General features: G+C 45.8%; 1 protein-coding gene and 1 pseudogene across 18 annotated transcripts in view; one reads left to right on the forward strand and one right to left on the reverse strand.

Moving 5' to 3' along the window:
• PTPRT (protein tyrosine phosphatase receptor type T) overlaps positions 1-24,520 on the forward strand; it is a 951,833-nt gene that overhangs the window by 498,680 nt on the left and 428,633 nt on the right. The window lies entirely within an intron of this gene.
• LOC109456558 (ATP synthase peripheral stalk subunit d, mitochondrial pseudogene) lies at positions 3,040-3,524 on the reverse strand (annotated as a pseudogene).

Raw genomic sequence — 24,520 nt, forward strand, 5'->3', positions numbered from 1 at the left:
TGTATGTGACAGCTGGGAGAGTGACGTAAGAAGCCCATGGACCTCAAACACTGTGTGTCCAAACTTGAACTTGTCATTTTTCTCTCTCAAATACGTTTGCCCCCTTATTCGGGCCAACATCACCACCGAGTTGTCCGAGTCTGACTCTAGGCGGTGCCCTCAGTACTTCCCTGCCCTGAAGCCCCGGCCTCATAGACCCCAAATTCTGCCCCTTCTGCTTCCTGTGTATCTACCTTGCTGTTGCCCTAGTGCTAGGTCCTCAGTGCCGTGTTTGCTTCCACGACTCCCTTCTCCACCACTTCTAATCAGATGACTTTTGTAACCCCCGACTCAAGCTTGGATGGCTCCCTGGGTGTGCCAGTATTTCTTTCATTCATTTATTTAGCAACCCTAGAGTACCCTCTGTGGCAGGCCCTGTCATAGGCAGTGGAGGGACAGAGGAGAACAAGACGAGACACTGCCATCAGTGCGCTCATAGTCTGATGGGGGAGGCAGCATAGGAAAGGGCAGTGTTAAACCTCCAAGAGGATTCTGTGTCTCTATGCTGTGTGGCTCGGAAGGTGGAGGCAAGCCCTGGCCAGGGGCCAGGGGAGAAGTGAGAGGACCTTTTGGCTTATTCTTTTACCTGCCTGTAGTTCCTTTGCTACACTTAAAAAAAATAGAAGGGTTTTATTTGAAAAGCCTATAAAAATAATGTTTGTGTTATATTGAAAATGCAGAAAATAGAGCCAAATAGAAGCTTAAGTTTCCTCATTGTTTCAACCTCTATCTAGCTACTATTAAAATTTTGTGTTTTTCCTAACAAATTTCCTTCTGCACATTTATGTTTCATAAAACTGGAGATGCCTTTGGGTACACTATTTGTACACAGCTCTTTTTATTAACGGATTCCATAGCGTTTGTAGAAGGAGCTCTGTTGTTCTTTCTTGTCATAAAAGGAAAACATAGCTATTTCAAACAGTTTTACAAGATGAAAACTACATGTAAAACAAAGATCACCTACTACACCCATACCTGGAGACACCTTCTACTAACACCTGTGTGTACGAGGGTCAGACAAGTCCGCAAACTCATCCTAGAAAAAGTGCTCCATACCTCACTGCTGCATATCACTACAGTCACCTTCGAAGTCCTCCCCTTGGGAAGCTATGCACTGATACCAGCGCCTAGTCCACCCTTCAAAGCAATTCTGGAACTCTTTTTCTGGAATGGCCATCAGAGCTGTCGTCGTATTACACTTGATGTCCTGAATGTCATCAACATGTCTTCCTTTCAATATTTCCTTTATCTTTGGGTAAAGAAAGAAGTCATTGGGGGCCAGACCAGGTGAGTAGGGAGGGTGTTCCAATACAGTGATTTGTTTACTGGCTAAAAACTCCCTCACAGACAGTGCCGTGTGAGCTGGTGCATTGTCGTGATGCAAGAGCCATGAATTGTTGGCAAGAAGTTCAGGTCGTCTAACTTTTTCACGCAGCCTTTTCAGCACTTCCATATAGTAAACTTGATTAACTGTTTGTCCAGTTGGTAAAAATTCATAATGAATAATCCCTCTGATATCAAAAAAGGTTAGCAACATTGTTGTAACATGCTCACAAACTTAATTGTCAAACTTAATTGTATGTTCTTTCATAATTTTACATTCAGATGCCCAGTTAGGTGTAAACGTAAATATAAATACAGGGTTGTCAAAAAAATGTATACAAATACACACTTTGGTTAATGTTGCTCAAGCAGTAGTTTGCCATAATCGGAAGTGTCTGGACGCTGATGGTAACCATTTTGAACACCTCTTGCAATTGCAGAAGTCAAACGTGACTTGTATTCATCTTTTGTTATCGGTATATATTGAGTATTACAATTTTAATAGTTTTCCTTTCTTAAAATGTGTATACATTTTTTGGCACCCTCTGTAGCTATAAGTGTAGGTGGTGTCGATCTTTAACCTGATTTTCTACTTAATACAGTATAGCTCTCTTCTTATTTAAATGTATTTTGATCACGTGTGTCTTTTTAAAAAATATCTATAGCATATGACTATATGATACATCTATGTGACTAAGTTAATCAAAAGGGAGGTTACCTTGAGTGATATTCCTTATAGATATATCATAAATTATATAACTAATATCATATTTATTGATATTCAGGTTTCTTCTGGATTGTCATGTCATACAGCAGAATGATAAAAAGATTTATATGAGCCTATATGTGCTCTTGTCCATTTATTTCCTTAGGATAAAGTTTTAGAAGTGAAATTGCTATGACAAAAATTGTGAACATTTTATATTTGGGGCCATATATGTGGTTGGCAGAATTATTAGATGATCTTTGTTGATGACCTAGGTCTTTGTAGAATTAGCTCCCCTTGAGCGTGAGCGAGACCTGTAATTGCTTCTGACCAATAGATTGTGGCAAAGGTAATGGGATGTCACTCCTGTGATTATGTTACCTTACATGGCAAAAATGAGTGGGTTTTGTAGCTATAATTAAGATCTCTAATCAGTTGACTTTAAGTTCATCAAAAAGCGGGTAACCATGAGTGACCCTGACCCAATCAGGTGAGCCCTTTAAGAGAGGGTCTAGAAATCAGAGACTATCTGGCCTCGAAGAAGCAAGCCTACAGCTGCAATGAAATGAATTCTGCCCATAATCTCATGAGCTTGGAAGAGGACCCCAAGTCTCCGATGAGATCCCAGTGCTGGGTGACGCCTTATTCAGCCTTGGGAGACCCTGAGTAGAGAACTCAGCTAAGCCCTGCCTGCATTGCTGACCCACCAAAACTCTGAGATAATAAATGTGTGCTGTTTAGCTGATACATTTTTGATTTATTATAGAGCAATAAACAGCTAATACAATATAGGAAAGCTGCCTCTGATAAATCATACACAAACCAGTATGAAAGCTTCCAATTCCACGGGGTGTTGGCCAAACTTTTATTTTTATGTATTTTATTTTATTTATTTATTTTTTTGCACTATGTAATTATTTTTAATGTCGAGTTTATAATGCGAGGGCCAGAGCTTTCTCCCAGACTCCAGTTTATAAATTTTCAATTGGTTTGTGAGGCCAGGAGGGATACTTCTTGTTGTCTAGTTTGGTTTCTGGGAAGATTTCATTCAAGTCCTCAATGGCCACCTGATCGGATAGAATTACGTGCTTCATCCTCTCCAGCTCTTTCTCGTCCTGCTCAATCCTGGTCTTCGACAGAGAGAAAAACTCAGCACAACTTTTCGCATCTTCTTTTTCGTCTGCATCTCCCAGGCTACTGTATTTATCCTCTGGTACAGGAACCTTCAGTGCATTAAACGTCTTCTCAAAGTCATCTACCAAGCCGGCCTTCACAGCATTGGTCTTGAATAAGCCCAGTTGGTAGCAAGTGGATTCTCAGGTAGAGTCGCCCACCTGGAGGTGAGGGTCTCATTCCAGGATTTCAGGGAGTTAACAATGGCCTTCTGGTTTCAGGGTATGATTTCCCCCAAAGCCACCCAGTCAACGGCTTTTAGAGCAAGTTTTTGCCCAGCCATCTTGAGCTCCTTCACCGACCCTGGTGGCCCAAGCTCACAGCAACCTGGCCAGGCTTTTAAATCTCTGCCACTCAAAGAGGTTAAGAAAAACTTAATTTGTGGCCCTCAATTACAAGTGAGGTTGCACGTTTTCCATATTTTTACTTCCTTTTACATATCATTTTTAGTGTATCCTCTCCTTAGTCCTATGATTTAGTAAATCATATCCTTTGCCTAGTTTTGAATTTTTCTCATTGGTTTGTGAGAGCTCTTTATATAAGTGGAGGGCAGGAAAGAGACAAATATAGGTATTGTTTTATCTGTTACAGATATTGCAAGTACCTTTTTTTCTCCAGCTTGGCTATTTTTCTTTTTCCATTTCAAATGTTGGTTATGGTATTTTGTGAGGATGAATATGGGTGTTTTCTCATTCTGTTGAGTTTTACAAAGGCCACTCTGGTAGTCTGTGTGGAAGATGGATTGACGGTAAGAGATCAGTGCAGAGGCAATTGCATTAGTCCAGGTGAACTAATGGAGTTGAAGCCTGACCTACATTAGGTATTACAGGGATGGAAAACGGGGAATCTGAGCCCAGAGACATTTTAGAAATAGAATTGGCAGCGGTTGGTGTTCTGGAGCTGGCTTTTTACTAAATGAGACATGGAGACGTAGAGGTGAAGCATGTGATGTGTAGTCCTGCTTGCATCAGTAGGTACTGAGATCACGGAGGAAGTGGCTCCCACGTAGAACTGTACCACCAGAGGGTCTGGGACTAGCAAACCCCAGAGAACAAGCAGTGCACATATCCCAGTCTTATCTTTATTTCCAATGGGTAGATGAATACATCATTCCTGGAGGTTCTTCTTCCCTCCCGAAGAGACAGAGTTTCCTTCTTTGCGTTTTCTTTGAACCTCCCTGACCAGACAGACCTCTGGTTTTGAAGCTGAGCAGATGGGCAGGGGTGTTTGCTCAAATAAGGATCCATCTGGACATGCCTGGTACAGGATACATTTCCCCTTCAATACCCTGGGCAGTCTTGTCTCCAGGATGGGGTGGCAATGAGCAGGTGGAGAAGTGTTCAGCAAACTCCAGTGAGACGCTAGACATCCCTGAAAGTCGTTAGCACGAGCAGAGAAGGTAGCTTGTTCTGTTCCTAGACTCTAGTAGATTCCTCAAACCATTGGAAATGAAGAAATGGTGGCCACAGTCTGTAGTGGCAGAAACGAAGACCTCTCCTATAGAGGGTTGACACATGCTTGGGGTCTCCCACTGGTGGGAGTAGGGGGGAGACACCACAGTAACAAAACTGGGGTCCTGAAAGCCCTCTGGCCCTGCTGAGCTCAGGTATGGGTTATTCAAAACTCTCTTGGTCCCTTGTTTTGTTTAGTGCAGAGTTTCTCAACTGGGGGCCATTTTGCTTCTATTCAGGGGACATTTGACAACATCTGGGGACATTTTTGATTGTCACAACTGGAAGGGTGCTTCTGGCATCTATTGGGTAGAGGCCAGGGATACTTCCAAGCCGTACCTCCTACAGTGCCCGGGGCAGTTCCCACGACAAAGAATGATCTGTCCCGAAATATCATTAGGGCTGAGGATGGGAAACCCTGGGTGAGTAGGAACAAAAGGACTGTGGTGGATTAATGATTGTCCAAGTTAGACATGTGTCTGTGAATCACTGACCACCCGGATCCTTTACTCTTTCCCTGGGATCTCAGCTGGGAACTGCTGGGCCTCCTTCGTGCTGATGGGAGCGAGGACTCAGCACCCCTAGCTCTCCCTCAGAGTTCTGGCCATAAGCAACACGGCTCGTCCTAAAGCTGGAGAGGAGAGAGCAACAAGCCAATCCATTGGTGAAGTCCAGCAGGATTTTTCTTCTCAGACCCCAAGTCTGACCTTTATAAACATTCACTAGCACATCTTGTACCAACCCACAGAAGGACCGACATCAGCTTTGATTCTGGTGATCCATTCACTTTGCCCAGAGTGAAGCATGGTGTCTACCAGCTGCAGTTATCCACGGGCGGAGGGAGGAGGAAGGAGGTTGGATTTTTGAAATTCTGAGAGTGGTTAAATATTTGATGTGGCTTAGCATGAGCTGGACATCCTATAGGTGACAGTCAGAACAGATTATTTGGATTCTCAACTCCTGGGACAGTGGTCTTCTAAAGCAGTCCAGAGAAAAGGTGAAACTGAAATAAAGTAGCATTAAATGCTATCTACATCTCTCGAGCATAATCTGAATTTTCTCTAGGCACATATAGGCACATCCTTGAATAGTGTCATTTCGTTCAACTTCATTTCATTATAAGGTTGATGAGAGGGGGAAGAAAAATGTCAATTCCTGGCCAGGGCCACTGTCTGTGTGGAGCTGGCATGCTCCCCCCATGTGTGCGTGGTTTTCCCTGGAGACTCCGGTTTCCTCCCACACCTGAGAGAGGTGTGTGTGAGGTTAATTAGTGTGTCTACATTGTCCCGGTCTGAGTGAGTGTGGGTGTGGGTGATGCGCCCTGAGATGGAAGGGCGTCTTGTCCAGGGAGCGTCCCTGAGCTGCTTGTACCCTGAGCTGCTGGCAGGCTCTGGCCACCATGACCCTGACCTGGAATAAGTGGGTTGGAAAATCATTATCTTTCTTGTTTTCATTTGTCTTTCTTAAATGTATGTATACCTCACAATTATTTAATGTCTAATATTAGAAGTGTTTGGGGTATTTATTTAGAAGTTGGGTGATGTTTTGGTGACCAGAAATATGCCTTAGGAGCTTAACTCTTGTTTATATCATTTAGCCTAGAGTAAAATTGGTTTTCGTATGCGTCATTCCATCTTTTCTCTCGAAGTCACAGTTTCCAAGAACCTATCGACGATGTTTAGTGAGGACTTACTATGTACAGATTTTAAGAGTTGTTTTAAAAATCGACTCCAGATGGAACAAGATTTCCCTTTCTTTCTTTCTTCTTAATGTCTATTGATAGTAGCTGCATTCTTTCTGTCCCGAGACAGAGAGAGAACAGACATTACAAAGAATAAATATGGGCCCTAAATTGTCACTCATAAAAGATACCAATGCCTGTGTTCTGTTTCCATGAATCAATTTTAAGAAGGAAACATGTTTCGTATGTTTCAAGTCTGTCTCAGAAACGGTTTCGGTGGGGCAGAATCTGGATGAACAGCGGCAAATGGGATTTGCATGGATGCAGCATAGTCTCCAGACACCAATCCCAAGAGACTTCTCATCCTTGTCGTCCTTAAGCTCACTTGGCAGGAGCTGCCTCTTGTCTCTCTCTCCGCCCCTTATCATCCGGTCTCCTGATGCTCCTGCTTTGGCTGTTATGACTGTTTGTCTGATGGCTTCTTCTCTGAGACCTCTCCCCGCTTCCTTGCAACTCCTGTCTCTGTTACAGCAATTTCATCAACACCCAAGGTTTCAACCAACTGACTCCACAGATAACTCCTAAATCCATGTCTCCAAGCCTCAGTCTCTTTCCTGAGCCATAGCCCTCCCGGTCAATGAGGTAAAAACACATTTATGCGGCTAAACTCATTCCCTCCCACTATCTTTCACTTCTGGCAAAGGAGCCTATGACTTATCTTACCCTCATAGGTTAGGAAATAGTCTCAGGTTAGCGTACAATGCGATCCTTCGTTGTACTGCTGAGGAGTTTACTGGATCCTTCTTGCAATCGCGCTGCCATTATGCATAGCAGGGTGGTCATCTGTTGTCATTATCACCTGAATGTGAGTCCACACAGCAAACTGTCCACTCCTCTATGAGAGCTTACGTTTGCCGGCAAACAGGGAAATAGTCCCTTCCTCCAAATGGCGTTTTCACAGATTAGATAAGCTATCCAGCTCTGCCTAAGTCAGCTATGTGACATCACAGGTGTGTGACCCAGTACATGGCACAGCATCTAACACAACTATTAGGAAGATAAAATAGAAGATGAAATCATGTGTTAGACAGTGACCTGGAGGGTGGACAGGGCAGGCTTCTATGGGGACGTAACATAGGAGGTGCTGTCTGAATGTTGAGCAGTACCTCCCTTCCCAATAATCAGAGGAGAGTTGCAACCTGGAGGCTATCAGAGGCGCAGGTGAGGAAGGTGTGCAGCGGATTTCATCCTCCAGTAGGGACCAAGGAGGCAACGTTTTAGGACCTTGCTCTTCTGATGATTCTGACATCTCATGATCATTCCTGTACCTTCTCTGAGACCCAGGTTGGGCCAAGATTCACGAACTAGAAGCTACTTTTCAGTTTCTGCCTCTGCCTTTCTGTATTACGTAGTCGGGGACTCGATAGCCCTTTGGTTTGATCCATTAATGACCTAATCATCCTTGTACTCTTCCAGTGGCTGAGTTTTTTCACATGCAGGAAATTCACCAACCATTTCACTACACTGAAAACAGAGGAAACATTTGGGGTATTCCTCAATGTCATTTGTCTTTGCAAAGATTCAGAAAATGCCTAGAAGCTGCCTTTCAAATCCTGGATTGAAAGTGGCAGGGGCGGGAGGCATGGTGAGGCCGAGTCTTCAGAGGCTCATGATGGAAACCGGGGAGCCGATGCTGACTGGCAGGCACCCCAAAGGTGAGGTCTGTCAGGTTGGCACAGAAAGCAAACTCCAGGGAGACGGATGGGACATTCACAGTGGGTCGCTTGCTGTCTTCTAAGCATCACGCACCCCCTCCTCCTTTTTCTCCACCTTGCTCTGAAAATGCTTGATCTATTTACCGCCTCGCTGGCTTGAGGGAGGAGCGAGACACAAAAGCCCAGCTTCAATGGCTCCATGTCGCTCCGCCTGCAGTCACGGGAGTGTGGCCTGTGACCAGGTGCAGCACAGTGTGGATTGTGTCCTTGTGTGTCTTTGGCAACATGTTCTCGTTATGTATGCAATGTGGCTTAAAGGCAGGAAACAAAGAACCAGAAGAAATGGCCTCTCTCTGGGCAGAGACAGGCAAGTGCATGTTGCTTATGAGGCCAGTCAGGGCCTCGCCTGCATGTTTGCCATGATGGAATCACTAACTAGCAAGGTAGCCACAACCACAATTGTGGTGGCTGCCGGAACTAAATTGGCAGCTTTTGGTATACCCTACGTGCGCATGCTTCGCTTTTTATATACATTACTCCCGTGGAAGCCCTCAAATCCCTCTGAAAGCCATTGTCATTGTTCCCATTTTCCTGATGAGAAAACTGAGGTTCAGCAAGATGTAGCCAGGATCTAAATTTTGGAGAAGGGAGCCCAGGGCTAGTGGTACCAGATGAAATCCATAAAGCAATGGCACATTTTAGCTGCGTTCCTGCTTCTTGGGCTTGTTTTCATGTAATGTCACCATATTACCTTGCAAACAGGTGGAGTTTTTCCAGGGAACGCGCGTGTGCGCACACACACAGACACAGACACACACACACACACACACACACACACATTTGTTTATGTCCTAGTCACATGATGACTCAGGACTAAACCAGAACTTCCATCTTAGTCCAAACTTCTATAAACTTCATCATCCAGTGTCTTTTTAAACATCTGCTCAGTTCCAGGTCCTGTGATGGATGCAGGAAGCTACAGAAATCTTAGGATTGCTAAGGAGAAGCTGCTCTCTTCAGGTTGACGTTGGACCCATATTCAACCTTGACAGGAGTCTTTGTTTTTAAACTTAGCTTAATTTCCTCTCCCTTTCTCTCTCTCTCTCTCTCTCTCTCTCTCTCTCTCTCTCTCTCTCTCTCTCTCTCTCTCAGCATTACATAATATTTTTGTTATTTAGTTGGATTTATTTATCTGTCTCTTAGGGTTTCTGGATTTTGCGTAAAGAAATAGAAATGCTTTAGATACCTCAAGGTTTTAAAGAAATGCACATGTATTTTCTTCTAGGATTTCAAAGGATTCATTTTTGTGTTTAAATTTTGATTGAGTCTATCTTAGTATATGGTGTGCAACATAATACATTTCTAGAAAGGTCCATCTTTGGGAGGCTACTTTTAATATATACTAAATCCCTGTGGCATTTGGATCCGTTTCTGGATTTTCTGATGTTCTATTGGTTATTGGTCTGTTGATATGACAATTATTGAGGTTCTAATTATTAATATATTAATTTTGAGATTTTACAGTGTATTTAAAAATTGGGAGGGCTTTCCCATAGATTTTTCTTTCTTTCTATTCTTGCTACTTAATGTTTCCTAAACCCCTTAGAATGAATTAAAATCTCTGTCTCCTTCATCTAATTGGCACCATCTCATTCTCAAGATTCAGTTAAAAAAAAAAAGCCCTCTCCTCCGGGAAGCCTTCCCTGATGTCCTCAGGCTTTATCATGTTCCCTAATCCTGGTTTGTTCCCAGAGTGCCCGCATGTGCCTCTGTCACCTGCTTATATGGTACAGGCTTGCAATTGGCTAATTTTCTAATTTTCTATCTCCCCCGCTGGGCCATGCTCTCCTTGAGGGCAACACAGAGTCAGTTTCACTATTGCATCTTTAGCAGAGAGCACAGTGCCCAGCACATAGTAGGTACCTGCTCCAGTGATCTATAGCTGCATAGTAGACCACCTGAAACTTAAGAACATAATAATGCGTTATTTTTCATTATCTCTCATTGTTTTGGTCAACTGTTCCTGGGCTCAGCTAGGTGGCTCTACTTTTGGGGTCCCTTATGTGATTATTCCAGAGTGGCTGGAGCCAGGTTTAAGGCTTCTTCATTCACAGGTGTGGTGGTTCGTGCTGGCTATCCACTGGGGCCTCAGCTGGCGCTGTTGGCTGGAGCATCACGGCCTTTCCCTGTGGCCTGGGCTTCCTCACAGCACGATGGCTGGGCTCCCAGAGCATGAAAGCCTGGCGGAAGCCAACTTGCCTTTTACAGCTTAGCCTCAGGAGTCACACTAAAGCACGCCCACCATGCTTTCTTGATTGAAACGGTCTCGAAGGTCCACCCCATTTCAAGAGGAGGGGACATAAACCCCACCTCTTGCTGGGGAGTGGCAAGGCCAAGTTGTAGAAGATCTGAAATAAACAATGTAGTAATGGCCATCTTTGGAAAATATAATCTGCTCCAGTGCTCAGCACATATTCGTCACATTTTGTAAATGCATGAGTCATGATCATTGGGAGGGTTACATTCTGAGGCCAACCTTGAACCAGGACATCTGACCAATCAGCAAAACAGCAGGTGCCTGAAGTGAATGTGCGCCCTGCCCATCCCAGGTTGGGTGGGAAGCCAAGTTGCTGGGCTCCCAGGGGAGTGCTCCCATTTAGGGAGCAGTTTCAGAAGCTGCAGGAGGATGTGTGCAGTCTGGCCGGGAAAGCATGAGATACGACAACTATTGAGGTTTCAATTATTACGTTTTAATCGAGTTCTTGATCATAAACTTCTTGTCTCCCGTTCAAAGTACTGTGTTATTAGTTTGTTTTCCCTTCTCTACTTCTGAAGTAAATGCTTTGAACAAGACGGATGTAGGAGAAGTGAGACATTAAGTATTTCTGCTGAAATGTGGGGTTTCTGCTCCAATGGAAGGTGCTGTGTTTATGACTGGTACCCAGATTGGAGAAGTGAACTTGCTTCTTGAACAATCGAGTTTATCTGTTTTGCTCTCAGAGTCACCTCTCATTAATGGAGAAAGCTAAGAAGGTTTGAGGAATTGTCCTCTTTGATTCTGCTGGATAAAGGTACCTCGGGCCATGTGTAAGGAATGCCAGAGGTCAGATGAGAGAACCCCCCGTGCCTAGTGCGGGCCTTGCTGGGTTGTGACCAGTCTGATGGACAGTGAATGCCTGTTGCTCTGTGGGTGGAGGGGAGGTTATCGCTGCTGCTCATGTCTCAATGACAGCATTTAACTGTCCAGTACAAGGTTCTGCCCCGTGAGGGGACCCATTTGTAGGAGGGCAGTCTACATTAGACCGAGGCTGCCTTTAATGAATGTGGCAGAATATAGGTGCTAGATCCAAACATGTGGGCTGGATTCCTAGTTCTGCCGTTTACCAGTGCTGCAGCCTGCAGCACGCTGCCTCACTTCTCGGTATCTCCCTTGTCCCATCTCAACAACAGGGATTTTTAGTAGTACCTACTTTTAGACGTTGTTGTGAGGATTTAAGAAGTGCTTACAACGATGCCTGGCACTTAATAAATCCTCGGTAAATGTTAGCTATTATTTTCACTGTTGCCATTATTGTTTTTGTTGTCCTCATTACTCATACACTGCTCTCCCCAGACCTGTAGTCCTGCAAACCATATAATTTTAAAATTTCTACTAGGCACAGGGAAATAGGTGACATTAGTTCTAGTGATATATGGTATTTAACCCAATGCATCCAAAATGTTACCATTTCAGTGTATAATCAATAGAAAATGATTGATATATTTTACTTTCCTTTTTCCATACTAAGTCTTTGTTCGGTCTTTGAAAGACGCTGTGTTCCTTACAGCACATCTCAATCTGAACTGGCCACGTTTCATGGGCTTGATAGCCCTGCATGGCTGGCGACTGCCCCGTTGCCCAGCACAGCTCCGAGGGGCTATCCCATAAATTCAGCTGCAGCTGACAAGATGCCTATAAGAACAAGGAGATGAATTTTTATTGAGCACCTACTATATGCCAGGCACTTTCCATGTACCGTATCATTTACTCCTCACAATCACTTTGTCAGCAGGTATTTTACCAATGGATTCCTCAGGGTCAGAGAACTCATTTAACCAAAGTCACCACAGAGGCAGAAGGTGAAATCAGGCCTATGAGATGGAGGCTCCTTCCCCATGGTGAGGCAGCAACAAGAGGCTCGATTTTAATGGTAGTGAGGCAGGAAAGCTGCTCAGAGCTGAGGCCGGGCTCACACACAACAATGTGCACACACGTCTCAAGACTCCTTTGTGACCACGTTTAAAGAGAGCTGGCTGGGCTGAGTCATGACCAGGCTGAGCGCTGAGTCTGAGCTCTAGGTCAGCGCTCAGGATAAATATGGGACTCAGGGCTATGTCAGTGACCTGGACCATGACCCAGTGTGAGGCTGGGATCTTGGTCCAGTCTGTGCAGGGGTCAGAGTTGAGTGCATGTCCGGACGCAGGACTCGATCTGTGGCTGGGTCAACGTTTGATCGGAGGCTGAGGTCAGGGCTCTGCCTGGAGTCAAGGTCTAAGTTCATTTTATATCCAAGGAGCAGAGGGGTACATGCAGCAAACTCACAAGAGTTCACACCTTTACGGTTGATCCTGGAGATCAGACCACATGCTTGGCAATGACTTTGGAAATGCCAGGACCTTGTTCTTCTTCTGCCTTTTGGGAGGAGCCAGTGACCAGATAGCTACATGGAAAACAAGACACATGCTTGTTTGGAGGTGCAGCTGCAGTGAGGGTGAGGCTTTTAGTAAGAGTAGTATCTTTCTTGGGGATATTAGGAGCACACAGCAACCAGATGCATCTACCCTGTGAGCCTGGATGGGACCAGGATCCATGGAACGAGATTCCAGGAGCCTAGTTGCGCAGGGCAATCTCAGTGAGGCTGCATTTATAGCGCAGACAGAGCTTATGGGGACCCGGCCAGTGGGGCTGGACCATGAGTGGGTCGGGGCATTTAGGAAGCCCAGGACTCAGCATGCCACTCGCTCTGAGGACTGGACTCAGCGCAGGGCACCTCCAGCAGGGGCCTGGAAGGTTCTGCTTGTTAGAACAAGTCAAGTGTCAGGCAGTGGGCCACAAGGAGTCCCCTCTGGCACAGGTTAAATAAGTGATACCAGAACCATCCATTGAAATATTATGCAGCCACAGAAATGAATGAAACACAATTTTCAAGTAAATCATTAGGAAAACAGCAAGGTGGGAACAGGATGTATTATATGCTGTCTTTTGTGTAAGAAAATGTGGAAATAAAAATGTAAATGTGAAGGTCCAAGGATGCATGAGATACTAATAAAAGGCGTTATTATCTAGAGGTTGTCAAGAAGGGTCTTCTTCACAAGAACCAGAGCTCGGTCCAGGGCCAAGCTGTGGGGTCTTGGATGGCTTCTGGCCACTCCAAGAACTGGTGCTTCTGCCCAGACTTGGGGGGAGGGCAAGGGTCTTCATTGCTGCCCCCCACCCCCTTCCTACACACACACACACACACACACACACACACACACACACACACACACACACATCTCGAGGTCCTTGTGTGGCAGGAAGAGCCAAGTGGAGGAGCCCACCTTTGGGAGCCAGGTGACCTCCTAGAAGCAATTTCCTTGTGGTTTTCTCTCCCACAACAGGATGGAAATGTGCTTTGTGCACCTGACCATAAACGGCTTGCTTATTAGTTTGCACTGAAATCAAGATGATTTTGTAAGAAACCCAAAGCTGTGGAAAGTGATAAAACTAAACATCTAAACAGTGTCGATATTTCCTCTGGGGCAGAAGAGGCTTGTTCGTGTTGTAGCTGCGAAAGGTCTGAAGCAAATTGTTTTGAAAAACTATTGTGCATTCGTAATGCACGTTCGGGGCGCTTATGTTTTTGTTTGACAGATACATATTTCATGAGAAAAACATTGAACGTGTATTTAATCAGGATTTGTAGGGAATCATTGGTAATCCTTTTATGTTTCTTCTTTATATTTCTAGATTATAAATTTGCTTCACTGCACATACCACAAAATGATTAAACAACTAAAAAGACTGGCAGTGCTACTGAACTGAATATCAGCAAACACTGTATGTGTGTGTGGTTGTGTGTGTTCGTGTGTTGTGTATGTGTGTATTACCATATGTTATAGATGTGTTTAGAAGTGTCAATTTAGTGGAGGAGGGATATATTTTTCAATAAACTGTGTTGGAACCCTTGGCAACTATTTGGGGAAAAATAATTATATCCTCACACCGAACTCCCCCCCAAAACAAAAATCTCCATAGATTACTATTATTAAATAGTAATCACAAATATTAAAACTGAAATCATAAAGCAATGTGAACAATGTGTAAGCAAATGGTATAGGAAATAATTTCATAGCTCCCTGCCTTAGTGTCTTCCTGTATACAACGAGATAATAATAGTGTCTATTTTATAGGATTGCTGTGGGGATTAAATGAGTAATATATGTAAAACCTTTAGAAGAGTTCGTGGCATGTGATAAGTGCTATATAAATGTTAACTATTATGACTGTTTCTAAATGTGATATCAAATAGAGGAACTAAAATAAAACGATAGATGTGATTACATAAAATTTTGGAATTACTGAATGTCAAAAAAACAGCATACACAAAATAGAATGCAAATGACATATTAATATTCAATCTAGATGACAGAAAACAAAGGTAAACAGTCTGTATGTATAGTTATTTCAAGTTAGCAAGAGAAGAGACTTCTCAGAGGAAACATGAAGCCTGTCTTCAATCGGCCGATCATAAAAGAAGACATTTGTATTAATTGATTCTTGCAACAAATATTTATCCTGTGCCTGCTATACACTGGACTGCCTGGGATGCTGGTACAGCAGGGGGCAAAACTAAGCCCCTGCTTTCAAGGAATTTACATCCCAGTGGCCAATAAGTGTATGAACAAGAAATCACAGTTCATAAGGAATCAAAAAAATGCAAAGTGGAACCAGGAACGTTTTTTGTCATGTACCCAGATAGCAAATATTTTTGAGTGATTTTATCATATGTCACTGATGATGCCAGGAAATCAGCACTCTTATATCTTTCTAATGGAGCAAAAAGCAGTTCAGTGCAATCTGTAGGGCGTTCTGTCAATAGTGCTAAATAGTGTGATTCTTGCAATGCAACAGTGACTTATAGGGAATTATTTTGAGGAATAACCAGAAATGTATAGAATGATTTCTATAACAAGAAATGCATTCAAGAAATACTTACAGGGGCTGGCCCGGTGGTTCAGGCAGGTAGAGCTCCGTGCTCCTAACTCCAAAGGCTGCTGGTTCGATTCCCACATGGGCCAGTGGGCTCTCAACCACAAGGTCGCTGGTTCAATTCCTTGAGTTCGACTCCCGCAAGGGATGGTGGGCTGTGCCCCCTGCAACTAGCAATGGCAACTGGACCTGGAGTTGAGCTGTGCCCTCCACAACTAAGACTGAAAGGACAACAATTTGAGGCTGAACGGCACCCTCCACAACTAAGATTGAAAGGACAACAACTTGACTTGGAAAAAAGTCCTGGAAGTACACACTGTTCCCCAATAAAGTCCTGTTCCCCTTCCCCAATAAAATCTTTTTTAAAAAGAAAAAAAAAAGAAATATTTGCAAGAAATGTGTGCATTCATTGAGTAATTCATGTATTTACAAATATCTGTTGATCACTATTACTACATGCCGGGCACTGTTCTAGGTCTTGGGGATACAGCAGTGTCAAAGCAGAGGCAGTTCCTGTTCTTGGGGAGTTTACACTGTAGTATATGCATTTTTTTGTGGGATGGAGTATAGACAGACAACAAACAACAAACACATACATGTATATATAGAGCCAGTTCAAAGATACATCTCTATCTCTATCTCTGTAATGAGAGGTGCAGGCCCCACCTCTGAGCCCCGGGGTCCCCAGCCGTTTTCAGGACTTGGAGCAGGAAGGCAGAGTGGGAAAGATGCGGAGGGAAATAAGGGAAACCAGGAGGAGGGCAGGACCAAAGTTTGGGAAGGGAGAGCGGGAATATCCTACTATCTCCATCCTAGGATGAGTGGCCTCGAGCCAGCAAGATGCTGGGAGGTGAGCTCCTTGCCCAGGAAGGCACAGGGAGACCTGTCAGATGGAAGCAGAGGCTGGGATGGCTCAGTCCAGCTCCTGGGCCCGGCTCAGGTCACAGTGAACCCATGGCCTACACACTCACTATCCGCATGGCTTCGCTGTGCTAGAGATGGGGGGAAAGTCCAGGGGATGGCGCCTGTCGGTCTGGAGAAAAGAAAGCTTTCTGGGCTTGAGTGGACCCGAGTCAAATACGTGTCCTAGAACCCTGTGTCCTTGATTTCATTTTTAAAATATGAGGTCAGACAACTAAGTTCGCAAACTTGTTGCAACAATGGTGCTAACCTTTTTTGATATGAGAGGGATTATTCATTATGAATTTGTACCAACTGGACAAACAGTTAACCAAGTTTACTCTTCGGAAGGGCTGTAAAGGCTGCGTGAAAAAGTTAGATGACCTGAACTTTTTACCAACAATTCGTGGCTCTTGCATCACGACAATGCACCAGCTCACACGGCACTGTCTGGGAGGGAGTTTTGAGCCAATAAACAAATAACTGTATTAAAACACCCTCCCTACTCACCTGATCTGGCCCCCAATGACTTCTTTCTTTACCTGAAGATAAAGGAAATATTGAAAGGAAGACATTTTGATGACATTCAGGACATCAAGGGTAATATTGACGATGACCATTCAGCTCTGATGACCATTCCAGAAAAAGAGTTCCAAAATTGTTTTGAAGGGTAGACTAGCTTCCCAAGGGGAGTACTTGGATGGTGGCCATAGTGATATTCAGCAATGAGGTATGTAGCACTTTTTCTAGGATGAGTCCGCAAACTTAATTATCAGACCTTGTATATCTATATATCTGTATCTATAGCTATACCTATATAATGTCAGATTGTAAAATATATATAGTATTTCAGATTGTGAAAGTACTATGAATAAAAATAAAGGAAGAGAGGGGTGTCTCCCAGTTCCCCAAGGGTGCAGAGATGAAGGAAAAATAGAATCCCTATTTTGAAATGTGGTATCACAGTGGACCTCTCTGACTGACTGATATTTGTGCAAACACCTACATGAAGTGAACAACCATGCCATGCTGACATCTGGGGGAGGAGCAGCTGCACGAAGAGGACAGTGAGTGCAAATGTCCTGAGGTAGAAGGAGCATGCTCGGTACGTTCAGGGAGGAATAGGGAGGCCAGTGTGGCTGGAGCAGGGTGAGCCAGGGGAAGATCAAATTGCAGATGAGAGAGCAAGATCACATAGAGATCTGTGGGCCATTGTGATGATTGTGAGAGTGTCAAGAAGACTGGCTGACGCTTAAAACAGTCGCCATTTATCTAATATCTCGTGATTTTGTGGGTCAGGAATATGGGCAGGGCTCAGCAGGGAGATTCTTCCACACCATTTAGCATTGGTAGACAGCTGTCTCTCAGGTATTCAGCTGGAAGCTCAGCTGGTCTGCAGGGCCCAGGATGGTTTCACTTACAGTGGCACTTGGTAGGGATAATTGGTAGTCCTGGCTCAGCTGGACTGGTCAACCAGAGCACCTACGAACTGTCCAGCCTGGTGGTTTATAGATAATCGGACTTGTTGAACACAGCTTGTGGCTCCCAGAGTGTCTCAAAAGACAGAGTACAGAAGTGGAAGTCTCATAGAGATAGGCACTGGGTCACTGTTCCTGAGTCCTGATGACCATGTAGTCATAGAACCAGTCTGGATTCAGCAGAAGAGAATAGACCTCACCTGTCAATGGGAGGAATAGAATTGGAACCACATTTAATCTACCATATAGAGGAAGAGAGAAAGGACTCAAAGGACCAGGTTTATTTAAAATTGTGACAATGTGGAAATCACCAAAATGTTCAAGTGAGAAAAATGGCTGAATATATTTTACATTCATATATTTGTCAACCAATAAAATTGTATATTCAGAGAATATTGACAGATGAGGGAAGATAATGCAGATGTGCCTGTGTGCATGTGCGTGTGTGTGTGTGTGTGGTACGGGGTGCATGTGTATGCTTGTGTGCCCGTGTACACACTTTCTGAAAAGCTCTCTGGCAGGGGTGGGTCATGGTTCAGCCATGACAGGGGCCCGATGTTTCACCAGCCTATTTCAGTTGCAAACAGGGAGCCTCGAAGCCCTTTGGATGGCCATTTGGACAGAATTCTCCTGAATGTGGACTCCTTTAAAATCTGCCCACTGACACTTAGTCCGAGACCATGCAATTGAGGACATAAGCAGGCCATTGCTCAGATGACTCTGAGTAGACAGGATGCCATCGTCAGGCCCCTAAACCAAGTGTGCATTTGATTTTAAAACACTTTTCCTGAAGCTGTATTCAGAGACTACCGAGTCTCCAAGAGAAGATTTCCATTGTCATGGTCAGGTTTAAGATCATCTCTGTAGACCTGTTGGTCCGGGGCAGTTGCAGAAAGTTTTATCGTTCATTCATCCATATGGTCCACATGCCCTATGTTTAAAGGTGCCAAGGCGAGGTAAGGAGAAGGAAGCTGCACGTGCCAGACAGTGCACGAAGCCCGTGGCTGTAGAGATGAATGACACGGGTTCTTTGTCCAAGAAGAGTTCGCTGCAGGTCGAAAGCTGTCATCTCTGTTTCTCGGCTTGGCCTACGACCAGCACATCCTCGTAACCCTGTGAAGACTTGGATGAATGAACGAATGGGATGGCCATTTTGGAATAAATTTGTGAGGATGGGCAGTCAAATGTATAACTCACAGGATTCTGAAAATGAAATCTGGAATGTTCCATAGGCCTCACATCTGTCTGTAAAGCTAGGTCTTTGAGCAAGCTAGCATTCCTAACTCTTCCCAGCATTTTTAGGGATTGGTGTGCAAATTTTGAAACGATGACACCTCTTGGTGAACAATTTGCAAAAGATGCCCCTCCCTCTGCACTAACCCAATCTATGGTGGTGATAATGGCTCTTAGACTAATTTAATTCCAGCCCCACTGACCCTCATGAGCTGTGGCTTTGTGCATTGCACAACCATGAGTGGTAGCCCAGGTGCCTTCGGTCCTTCCAGGTCATTTGTGTGACCTGCTCTGATCCTGTTCCTGCCCACGTGAATCTGGACAATATGTTCCAGCCTGTGACTCCATCTCCAGACAGATTCCTCAGGGCTCTGTCAGGCTGACGCCGGGTTTGAGGCTCATTCTCTGTTTTGTACCCTGGGAGTCTGCAGGACTCCACACCGAGCCTGCAGGATCCTCTCCAACCCCAAGGAAAGGGGCCTGCTGGCAGGGCCAAGACAGCTGCCCTCTTCCTCCCTTTTCTCTGCAGAACAGACCAGATTCAGATACGTCGATGGGGACTGGGGATGGAGGGCTGAGCTGATACTCTCCCAGCAAAACCACTATCAATATGGTCATCACTTAGTTCTTAGCATGTAACCTAGAGTGCTGGGTTCAATAGGGAGAATCAAAGCCGGGGGATCCCAGTCCTTTGTTGTTTCTCTGCACTGCTGTGTATTCATTTCAACATTCCTTTAGAGCAGCATTCAAGGTGTTTATTGATTTGGGCTGTAAATTGCCAGGTAATGCTCTAGGCAGGAGGCCAGATGGCAGTAAGAATTCCACCACACTTGTCATCAACCCCGGTCAACCTCTGACTTATTTCCAGGTGCAGTGACAGTCTTAAGCATCCTTGCATTTCGATATCCTTTTGTTTGTTTGTTTTTTCCATTTAATGGAAACACAATTTGCCTTGCACAAGAGTTCCTTTCATTGTCTCATTGCAAATTTGATTTCCTCCTCTGTGCACACTCTTGTTAAGTTTGCCTATCCAGCCCCTCCTGCTGAAGAATTGGGGACGGGGTAGTGGGGAAAGCTGACGGTGTGACTTAGCAATATTTCTTCTCCTGCAACTTTGGGCCTTTTTCTTCTGCAGTCACCAATTAGAGGGACCATGCCACTTAATAAATATTTAGTGAGCACGTAGTAGGTGTCAGCCACTGTGGTAGGTGGTCGGGATAGATCGGTAAACAAAATAGACAAATCCCTGCTTTCCTGGTGCTTGCGTTCTCGAGAGACAAAATAACCAATAAGCACAATAAATGAGTCAAGTTCATGGTATATAGAAGGTAGTAAGTACTTGAAGGAAAAGTGCAGTAGAGTAAGGGAGATTGGGCATGTCTGCCCTAGAAGAGCTTTATAATGTTAAAGAGAGTGGTTCATCTCAGCTTCATGGAGGAGGTGAGATATTGACAGACTTGCAGGAGGTGAGAAAGATTTAGAGAAATGGATCTTGAAGGGTGGGGCAGAAGGGGAAAACTTTCTAGTAAAGGGACAGCCAGTGCAAAGTCCCTGAGGCAGGGACGTGCTTCCTGTGTTCAAAGAGCAGCAAGGAGGCCCGGGGGCCTGGAGCTGAGTGTGGGAGGGGGAGAGTGGGAGGAGATGAAAGCAGGGAGGTAACTGGAGACTGGATGGCTCAAGGCCCTGAAGGCCATTCTAAGCATTTACACTTTTGCTCTGCAAGAAACAGGAGCTGTTGAAGGATTTTAAATGGAAGAGTATGATGGTTTGTTTGCATGTAAAAAGGATCCCTCAGGCTACAGAGTTGAGAATGGACTGGGCAAGACCATTGCAAATCCAGGATAGAGAAGATGGTAGCATCTGCATGGGGAGGGCTGGAGGAAATGATTGGATTTCAGACATATTGTGAAGATGCAGCCAACAGGTTTGCGGGTGGGTGGCTGGCAGGAGTGAGAGAAAGCAAAGAGACAGACAGGCGAGAAAAAGAGGGGAGGGTTAGGCCTGGGCTCCGGCACGGAAGGACTTGCTGCCGGCTGAGGAGGAAGAACGTGGACAGAATGGGCTCACTGGGGGAGATCAGCAGCTCAGTTGGGGACATGTTAAGTGTGAAATGTCCCCTGGATGTCTGTTAGACAACATGCGAACGTGGAAGGGGCGCCTTTGGAGTCCAACAGGCCTTCACTGAAATGACATCTCCACCACTGGTTGGTTCTGTGACCTTCAGAAAAGTACAAACATCTCCAAGTCTCAGATTTTGGAGACACAGCTCCTAAAATGTAGATCATTCTGTCCATGTATATTGCCCTGGAGACTGAGATGACGATGAGATAATGGAGTGGGTGTGTCATGGAGGCAAAGTGAGCCGTAGAGATGAGTCTCTGCTGATTGTGTTTCCAGAGAGACTAGGGATCGAGTCCCATCTCCACTCCTAGACTCTCCAGTAACACTTCCCCAACTCTGGGCCTCAGTTTCCCATCTCTAAAGTGAGAGTTGACATGAAGAATGTTCCAGGTCCGTTTTGCCATTCAGGTGGCGTGCGTGTGAGGACCTCAGGGTTAGAGGGGTTCTGCCTTCCAGCTTGTTAGTGTCCTTCCCTTGTCATACTGGGAATTCACACATGTGTGTGCATGCATGTACACACACACACACACGCACACACACACACACAGAGCCCAGCCCAGTCCGGCAGGTTTTCTCGTGTTTGGACACATCCCATTTCCCTGGGATGTGCCAGTGACTGCCTCTGGCCAATCCCTTTTTAATTTGAGGCACACAGAGAGCGCTGTGCTGTTGATCTCCTTCCTCTCTGGCCCACAGTCGGGCAGCCTGGCCCTTATTGGTGGCCACGCCAGACAGAGAGAGCAGCCCAGGCAGCCACTGTCAGCCCAGTGAAACCACCAGCGCTGCCAAAGTGAACTTTCCACCCCTTTGCAGCAGTTTCAATAAGAGGAGGTAAGCATCACAAATCTGGAACACCATTTTGTTTGCACTGAAACATGCCCACATCAGGAAACAGCTGCATACTTGGCTCTCCCTCGCTGTCCCCTGTGCCCCTCCCCTGGGGCCCCTGCACCACCACCTGGGTGGGCCCTTTAGGCTGCCTCCTTCCATGTCCCCATTAGTCTTATTCATTCACCTCCTGAGCAGAGGTGACCATGCTTGGCACCTGCACAGCCTTTCTTGGGGAGTGAATCACCTTCAAGTTAGTGGGTTTCCTTGCAAACCACCTTAAGCTTCTGTGATGCCATTTTTGCCAAGGGCCAATGTGTCCTGTTCTGTCCTAACAACTGTTGGTGTGAAGCTGACTTTACCAGCTTTCTTAGTTTTTCGCTGTCTCTATATTTATCCTCTTTCTTGGTGATGGCTTGTTTTTCTTCAGACTACGTTTCTAAAATACTACTGGACCCGAACAGTCTGCTCTACTTCATTGTTGGTTTTATTCTTCCTCATTTCACCCCTCAGCATCGCCCCTGACCGTGCGTTTGTCATCGCGTTTACCACACTCTGTCAAAATAGCCGCTCTTCCCCCACCAGACTGTGAGGCAAGAATTGGGTGTTGGCCATCTCTGTGGGTGCAGTGGCCAGTTCAGGGGCAGAAACCCATGGGAGCTCAGGGGACATTTGTAGAATGAACGAATAGATGAAATAATTAATAAATGAATAATCATACAGAGGAAGAGATGGTCATGAATTCGCTTACGCCCCTCCCCGGGAAAACACGGAAACATGTTAAAGCCTTAGTGTCTCTCCACGCCTTAGTCCATCTTAGAAAGCACAAAAAGCCCTGGTAGCCAGGATACTTTCCCGACTGGGAAATAACCTCTTGGGTCAGGAAAACACAGCAGCTCACACCAGGAGGGCATAAAGCCATCCTGACCAGGCATGCAGAGCCACGGGAGGCCATGCCACCGCATCTTCTGATCCCTGGGGAAGGATGACCCACTGGATATTCTCGGACTTCCTTCCTTCTGTCCTGGGAGAGTTAACTGACTGACTGCCTGATGCACCATCAGTCAGCAGGTGCTTACTGAGCGGAGCACGGGCTTCGGATCAGCGGCTGTGCTGCAAGGAGTGGTTGCGTGGCTGACCACAGAACTCCCTTCCAGATGCTGGTTTAGCAGACAAGCAAACAGCGGGTCCAGAGGGGGCACTGGACGCCAGCCCAGGACAGAGGGAAGGCTGCCCAGAGAAAGTGATGTCTGAAGTGGGAAGAGTCAAAGTGAGGACACAAAGGGGCCCAGTGTGACGGAGAGACCCGTGAGTCCCAGCCCGGGCCAGGGTGGGGGAGATCACCGAATGCCCCAAAAGGCGCTTACACTGGCTGGATTATGGGGTGTGAAGGGTGGTGGGATGACGGGGAGCTGATTTCCAGAGGGACCGTCAGCCAGTTAGGAGTGTAGACCTCACTGTGACGGCAACGGGGAGCCCTGACGAGTAGTAAGCGGAGAAGGGACGTGATCGAAGTTGCATCTTAGGGTGCTCGCTCTGGCTGCTGGGGGTGGGGGGAACTGTACTGGACAAAAGTAAAATCAGAATGTTCAAGGAGGCAGCTGTCGTGGGTGTCCAGGCGAGAGAGTAGGTGTCTGCACTAGCGGGGCAGGTAAGGGGGCCGACAGCAATGGGCAGATTCAAGAAGTTTTTTAAAGGTCAAGTGGGCAGGCCTTGCCCACTTGTTAGATAGGGGTTGGCAAACAGTCACCTATGGACCATACCTGGCCTAGTGCCTGCTTTGTGGAGTTTTACTGGAACCCATTCACACAGTGGCAGAGCTGAGTAGTTACGACAGAGACCATCTGGCCTACAGTGTTCACTCCCTGATTCTTTAGAGAAAATATTTGTCAGTGTGTGAGTTAGATGCGAGGCCCTGAGAGGAGAGGAAGGATCTGAACGTAACCCTGGGGTTTGTATGTTGGTGCCTGTTGTTGAGATGGAAACCCACGACGTGGAAAAGGGACAGTCTAGTCCTTTCAGCCGTGCTTCTTCACTGGGTCCTGACTTTGCCTGGCTCTTCCCAGCCTCCTCCCCAAGAAAATTGGGCCCTGTCTTTCCTATTCTGTCTAGCTGACACTCGACTGGGATTTGACTATTCTTTTAAACTCATGACCTTGGTTTCACCTGACCCTAGGATGACCTGCTGCCCCATCCACCTGACCAAAGGACTGGACTACTAGGCCAAGGCCCACCTTCCTGGGTCTTCCCACGCATGTGCCCCCATCTGGTGGGGTCCAGGCATTCTCCCAGCCTGGCCAGGCAGTCCCTATTCCCTTGCCTCCCCCGAGCCCACCCCAGCAGCCTGTCTGCCCATCTGAGCCTGTGCCTGTGAACCAGGAGTCACCTGGGATGCTGCCTGGTTCACTCCTCCCCTGCCCACCCTCGCCCCCGCCTCCAGGTATGGTAACCTTCAGGGACAGGGGCTGTGACTGCCTTTCTCTAAGGCAGGTCACCTTTGGTGCGTGTGTTAATCCACTTTTCTCCTCGTCAAAGTGACGTTTTCATGATGCCCAAAGTTGTTAAATGACATCTTTGGGCACCCACTCTTTAACCAAAGTGGAGTGGGCTGCAAAATGTCAATAGTGATAATCCATGGTTA

Source organism: Rhinolophus sinicus, chromosome 13 (assembly GCF_057876585.1).
Source record: "Rhinolophus sinicus isolate RSI-liver-muscle chromosome 13, RSI-T2T, whole genome shotgun sequence".
Taxonomy (NCBI): domain Eukaryota; kingdom Metazoa; phylum Chordata; class Mammalia; order Chiroptera; family Rhinolophidae; genus Rhinolophus; species Rhinolophus sinicus.